The following is a 7,282-nucleotide window of genomic DNA, read 5'->3' as shown; positions in this document are numbered from 1 at the left end:
CTGAGAAGAGAGTAATGACAGTGTATGAGCTTGGAAAAGAGGCTTGTGTGAAGAAATACCAAGAGAGTTTAGTGTAAAATGGGAAAAGGTGAGACTAAATGAAGTGAAGGGAATGGGTGAGGAATGGGAAGTGTTTAGAGGAGCAGTGCTGGCATGAGTGAAAGATGCATGTGGCATGCGAAAGGTGGGAGGTGGGCAGGTTAGAAAGGATAGTGAGTGGTGGGATGAAGTAGTAAAGTAACTAATGAATGACGAGAGAGAAGCATTTGGGTGGTACTTACAGGGAAGAGTGCAAATGATTGTGGGTGTACAAGAGAAAGCAACAGGAGGTCAAGATGAAGGCGTAGGGTTTGAAAAAGAAGGCAAATGAGAGTTGGGGTGAGTTTTAAGGAGATGAAGATGTTTTGGATGGTAAATAATAGGCAAAATACAGGAAAACAAATAGGAATATTGGTAAAGGGGAACAAAACGGAATGTAGTAACATGTAGTTATGAAGTGAGGAGAGGAGAGTGAATATTTTGATGGACTGCTGAATGTGTTTGATGACAGGGTGGCTGATCCAAGTTGTTTAGGTTACGGTTATATGCAAAATAAGAGTAATGTAGAGTCGTTTGGTGAAAACAGAAGAGGTGGCGAAAGCCTTACGTATGATAAAATGTGACAAGGCAGCTGGAGAGGACGGTATTGCAGCTGAGTGTATCAAGAAAGGGGTCAGCTCTGTCACTGATCAATTGTTAAGGATTTTCAGTTTATGTATGGATCATGGCAAGGTACCTGAAAATTAGTGGAATGCAGTAAAGTAACACTGTATGAAAGCAAGGGGGCTAAAAAAGGTTAGTGTTCAAACTATAGAGAAAATAAGTTTCATGAGCAAACCTGGTGAGTTGTATGGGTGTTGACTGAGAGGGAATATACATGTACAGAGCATCAGATTGGAGAGGAGCAGTGTGGTTTCACAAGTGGCACAGGATGTGTGGATCATGTGTTAGCTTTAAAGAATGTGAGAAATATTTAGAAAAACAGATGGATTTTATGTGGCATTTGTGGATCTGGAGAAGGGATTTGATAGGACTGATAAAGATGCTTTATGGAAGGTCTCAATATACTGCGTGGGAGGAAAGTTGCTTGAGGCAATGAGAAGTTTTTATCAAGGCATGTGTAAGAAGAGTAAGGAGAGTAAAAGTTTCAAGAGAAGGTTGTTCTGCATCAGGGGTGTGAAGTCCCCACAGTTGTTTAATTTATTTATGGATGGGATGGTGAGGGAGATAAATGCAAGTGTTTTGAAGAGAGGGGCAAATATGGAGTCCGTAGGGAATGAGAGGGCCCAGAGAGTGTCAATTGTTGTTTGCTGATGATACAGATCTGGAGGCAGATTCAAGTGAGAAACTGCACAAGTTAGTGGCTGAGTTTCAAAGATTGTGTAAAAGGAGAAAGTTGATAGTGAGCTGAATAAAATCAAGGATATTTTCAGCAGGGTTGAGTGACTGAGTTTGGAAGTGTGAAAAATGTGAGTACAAGCAAAGTTATCAGGTATAGCAGAGTTAAGGTACAAGTTAGTTGGGTTGTGAGTATGAACAGAGAAATGTTAGAGGAAGAGAAGTGTTTTACATACCTGGTAGTGGACATAGCTGAGACTGGAACCAAAGAATCAGAAATAAGACATAAGGAGGATGAGGGGGGGCAAAGGTTCTGGGAGCAATGAGGGATGCGTAGAAAGAGAGTTCATTATTTGGGAGGGCAAAAACCGGCATGTTTGACAGTACAGTACTCCCAACATTATTAGATGGATGCAAGCATAGGTTATAGGAAGATTATCGGAAGAGGGTTGGTATGCTGGAAATTAAATGCTTGAGGACAACATGTAGTGTCAGGTGGTTTGATTAAGTAATGAAAGGGTACAAGATGACTGTGGTAATAAAAAGTTTGGTTGAGAGAGAAGAGGGTGTGCTGAAGTGGTCTGAATATACGGAGAATAAGTGATGAAAGGTTGACAAAGAGGATATATGTAACAAGGAGAACAGGAAGACCAAATTGAAGATGGAAAGATGAAGTGAGAAAGATTTTGAGCAATCAAGGCCTGAATGTGCAGGAGGGTGAAAGGCATGCATGGGATAGAGTGAATTAAAATAATGTGGTAAACAAGGGTTGATGTATTATCAATGGACTGAACTACAGGCACAAAACCAAATTTCCGGCAACTGATGGCTTGGCATCTCCTTTAGTTCGGACAAAATTACGTGAGAGAACTTGAAATTACCATGGTCACCAGACTAGTTTGCTGGGTGGCCACAAATGGCATTGTGTGTAGGGCGTGCTTATCTACATTGTTTACACTGCACTTTGTGGTGGTGATACTGCAATTCTGTGAGATTCTTAGCTAATTTTGCTTAAATCTAACCCTAGCTATGGCTTCTAAGACATATGAGAGTGTCAGTCGTGGTGTCAAACTTAAACACTAGTCCATATTGATCCAAGATAAAGTAGAACTGTTGAAAAAAAAATGGACTGTGGTGTTTCAGTGCATAAGCTGTGTGACATCTACAGTATTGGTTCATCAACTGTTTATGATGTAAAGAAGCAAAGGGAGAAAATACTGAAATCTATGTAGACAGAAATTCCAAGAAGCAAATGACAATTAGAAAAATTATGAAGATGGTAAGAGTACTGAGCACAATCGAGTGATGATGGAATGGTTTAGACAGCGTCGGAGTGATGGAGTGAACTTGTCAGGTAGCATGATAATGGACCAGGCTAAGTTGTTCCATAAAGAACTTAAATTACAACATGAGCGTGACTATAGTGAAGGATGACTTCAAAGATTCAAGAAGCATCATAGAATTTCTATGAATAAAGTGTGTGGAGAAAAGCGGTCTGCAAACCATGGAGCTACTGAGTATATGGACAAACTTGTGAAACTTGTGGCTGACGAGCCCCTCAGTCCTAAGCAGGTGTATAATGCAGATGAAACTGCATTATTCTGGCAATGCACACCTAGGAAAACACTAACAACAGAAGATGAAGAAGACCCCACAGGCTTCAAACAATCTAAGGACAGACTTACCATCTTAGGTGCTCAAATATTTAATATTTGTTTAATTTAAATTTCTAGCAGTCCATGGAATACTTTAGACACATGGGAGATGTATAATTAGTGGGTTGGAGGTGTGTTGATGAATTATTACGTGACCACGGTTGGTCTGGCAAAATGCTTAATCCGGCAATGCTTTGGAACCAAGAGTGCCGACAAATCGGTGGTGTATCTGTACAGCATTTGAGGCACATGGGGGAAACCAAGGAAAGGTGCATGGGGCCTGGTTCTGGATAGGGAGCTGTGGTTTCAGTACATTATACATGACAACTAGAGAATGGATGCGAGCGTATGTTGCCCTTCTTCATCTGTTCCTGGCACTGCTTTGCTAACGTGAGAAAAAATAATTAAGTACGAAAAAAGTATGGAAAGGAGACTTGTGTGAAAGTACAAGGGTAGATTAAGTGTAGAATGGCAAACGGTGACAGCAAATGATGGGAGGGGAGTGGGTGAGGAATGGGATGTATTTACGGAAGCAGTGATGGCATTTGCAAAAGATGCAAGTGGCATGAGAAAGGTGGGAGGTGGGCAGATTAGAAAGGGTAGTAAGTGGTGGGATGAAGAAGTAAAGTTTTTAGTGAAAGAGAAAAGAGAGGCATTTGGACAATACTTAAAAGGGAGGAGTGCAAATGTCTGGGAGATGTATAAAAGAAAGCGGCAGGAAGTCAAGAGAAAGGTGCAATGGTTGTAAAAGAGGGCAAATGAGAGTTGGGGTGAAAGAGTATCTCTAAACTTTAGAGAATAAAAAGATGTCTTGGAAAGAGGTAAATAACATGTGTAAGATAAGAGAACAAGTGGGAATATCGGTGAAATGGACTAAGGGGAATTGATAACAGGTAGTGATGAAGTGAGGAGGTGATGGAGTGAATATTATGAAGGTTTATTGAATGTATTTGAAGGCAGAGTGGCAGATGTAGGGTGTTTTGGCTGGGGTGATGTGCAAAGTGACAGAGTTGGGGGGAGTGGTTTGGTGAAGAGGTGGGGTGAAAGCCTTGCAGAAGTTGAAATCCAGCAAGGCGGTGGGTTTGGATGATAGTGCAGTTGAATTTATTAAGAGGGGTGACTGTGTTGCTGATTGGTTGGTAAGGATATTCTATGTACTATGGATCATGGTGAAGTGCCTGAGGATTGGGAGAATGCATGTACAAAGGCAAAGGGCATAAAGGTGAGTGTTCAAACTATAGAGGCATAAGTTTGTTGAGTATTCCTGGAAAATTATATGGAAGGGTATCGAGAGAGTGAAGGCAAGTAAAAAGCATCAGATTGGAGTGGAGCAGTGTGGATTCAGAAGTGGTAGAGGATGTGTGGATCATGTGTTCGCTTTGAACATTGTGTGAGAGAAATACTCAGAAAAACATATGGGTTTGTATGTAGCATTTATGGATCTGGAGAAGGCATATGATAGGGTTGATAGAGATGCTTTGTGGAAGATCTTCAGAGTATATGGTGTGGGAAGTAAGCTGCTAGAAGCAGAGAAGTTTTTATCAAGGAAGTATGGCATGGGTACAAGTAAGAAGAGAGGAGAGTGATTGGTTCCCAGTGAAGGTCGGTCTGCGGCAGGGGTGTGTGATGTCCCCATGGTTGTTTAATTTGTTAATGGATGGGGTGGTTAGGGAGGTAAATGCAAGTGTTTTGGAGAGAGAGGTGAGTATGCAATATGTTGAGTATCGATAGGAGGGCTTGGGAAATCAGTCAGTTGATATTCGCCAATGATACAGTACTGGTGGCTATTTCAAGTGAGAAACTGCAGAAGCTGGAAACAGAGTTTGAAAAAGTGTGTGACAGGAGAAAGTTGAGAGTAAACGTGAATAAGAGCAAGGTTATTAGGTTCAACAGGGTTGGGGGACAAGTTAGTTTGGATGCGAGTTTGAATGGAGAAAAACTGGGCGAAGGGAGGTGTGTTTAGATATCTGGGAGTGGACTTAGCAGTGAATGGAACTATGGAAGTGGAGGCGAGTCATAGGGTAGGGGTGTGGGCAACAGTTCTGGGAGTGATGAACATTGTGTGGAAAGAGAGAATGTGTATTGCACCAAAACAACAGCTCCCTATTGACATTCAGGTCCACAGACCTTTCCATGGTTTACCTCAGATGTTTCACATGCCCTGGTTCAGTCCATTCAAACTTACATTCCAACTAACTTGTCCCTCAACCCTACTGAACCTACTAACCTTCCTCTTATTCACATTTACTCTCACCTTTTTCCTTTCACACACCTTTCCAAACTCAGTCACCAACTTCTGCAGTTTCTCACTCGAATCAGCCACTAGAGCCATATCATCAGTGAACAAAAACTGACTAACCTCCCAGGCCCTCTCATCCACAACAGACTGCATACTTGCCCCTCTCTCCAAAACTCTTGCATTCACCTCCCTAACCACCCCATCCATAAACAAATTAAACAACCTAGGGGGTATCACTCTCCTCTCTTCCTACTAGTACACATACCTTACATCCTTGGTAAAAACCTTTCACTCCTAGCAACTTACATCCCAAACCATATTCCCTAAGACCTTCCACAAAGCATCCCTATCAACCCTATCATATGCCTTCTCCAGATCCATAAATGCTATCTACAAATCCATCTGTTTTTCTATGTATTTCTCACACATCCTTTAAAGCAAACAACTGATCCACACATCCTCTACCATTTCTAAAACCACACTGTTCTTCCTCAATCTGATGCTCTGTATATGCCTTTACCCTCTCAATCAATACTCTCCCATAGAGTTTCCAAAAAATACTCAACAAACTTATGCCTCTGTGGTTTGAACACTCACCTCTATCCCTTTTGCCTTTGTACAATGGCACCATGCCTGCATTTCACCAATCATCAGGCACTTCACCATGAACCATTCATACAAGGAATATCCTTACCAACCAATCAACAACACAGTCACCCTCTTCTTTTATAAATTCTAATGCAATACCCTCTAACCCTGCTGCTTTGCTGGATTTCATCTTTTGCAAAGCTTTCACTACCTCTTCTCTCTTAGCTAAACCATTCTCCCTGACCCTCTCACTTCACACACCCCCCAACCAAAGCACCCTATATCTGCCACTCTATCATCAAACACATTCAACAAACCTTCAAAATACTCTCTCCATCTCCTTCTCACTTCATCACTACCTGTCCATCAGTGAAGTAGGCATGAGGGAGCTACGGTACAACCATCAAGGATAAACAAAATAAAATCATGAAAACCGTGTATTCACCACCAACTAGTACTTCATTGGTTTCCCTTTGCTTTTTATGTACTCTTTGAAGTGACCAGAAACTTAATCAGCAAGGATCTGAAGCCATTTAGGTTACATCTATGACCAAGTTTCATGAAAGAACACCTCCATCTTAGGTAGCAACATAGTATCCCCGTTACATAATCTTATTTTCATAATCGCCCACAAGTTTTCTATTAGTTTCAAATCTAGTAAATTCCTGGGCCAGTCACTGAAAAACTTCACTGCAAAATCTTAAGATTATCAGTAACGAGTTTGGTAGAGTGGTAGGGAGCCCCATATTGCATGGACAGTTCAGCCTTGTACTTCTTTAATGAATCTGGAAGACGGTCACACAGTAGCTTGAGGTAACTATGTCTGTTCATAGTTTCATTCTTTAGCAATGCTATACTGTCCCCAACATCATAATAACTGAAACAATCCTATATCATAAGTGAAGCAAGGAACTTTCTAATGCTTGCAACGTATTTGAAGTCAAGTGGATCAATGCCTGGTCAACTGTACACACACCAGCCATGGTCACCTGTCACAGAAAAGATGGACTTATCACTCCACAAGACACTTCTGAACCTAGCCATATCCCACACCACATACTTCTTGCAAAAACTAACTCCTCTCTTTTCTTCTGGTGCCTATGGTTGCAAGCACTTTGACACACAGCCTGCAGCTCCAGTACTTAAGGCCCTTGTGTAAGTGGCACTGCACTGTCCTTACAAACACATCACTGAGAAGTCTAGGGTTTTCTCTTTCATTTCTTTTGCACTCAAGTGTGAATCATCATCTACCTTAAGTTAAAGAACATTCAAGAGTACATGACAAGGTTTTTCTGACCTTTCCTAGGCAATATCACATGGGTTCATGTAGTGGTGCTGCCACTATCATTAAATTTCTTCACCTATTGTACTGATCTCAAGATCACGCTGGCAATATAAGAAATTTCCTTAAGTGACTTATTTC

Source organism: Panulirus ornatus, chromosome 12 (assembly GCF_036320965.1).
Source record: "Panulirus ornatus isolate Po-2019 chromosome 12, ASM3632096v1, whole genome shotgun sequence".
NCBI lineage: Eukaryota > Metazoa > Arthropoda > Malacostraca > Decapoda > Palinuridae > Panulirus > Panulirus ornatus.
Note: the sequence above shows the minus strand (reverse complement) of the source record.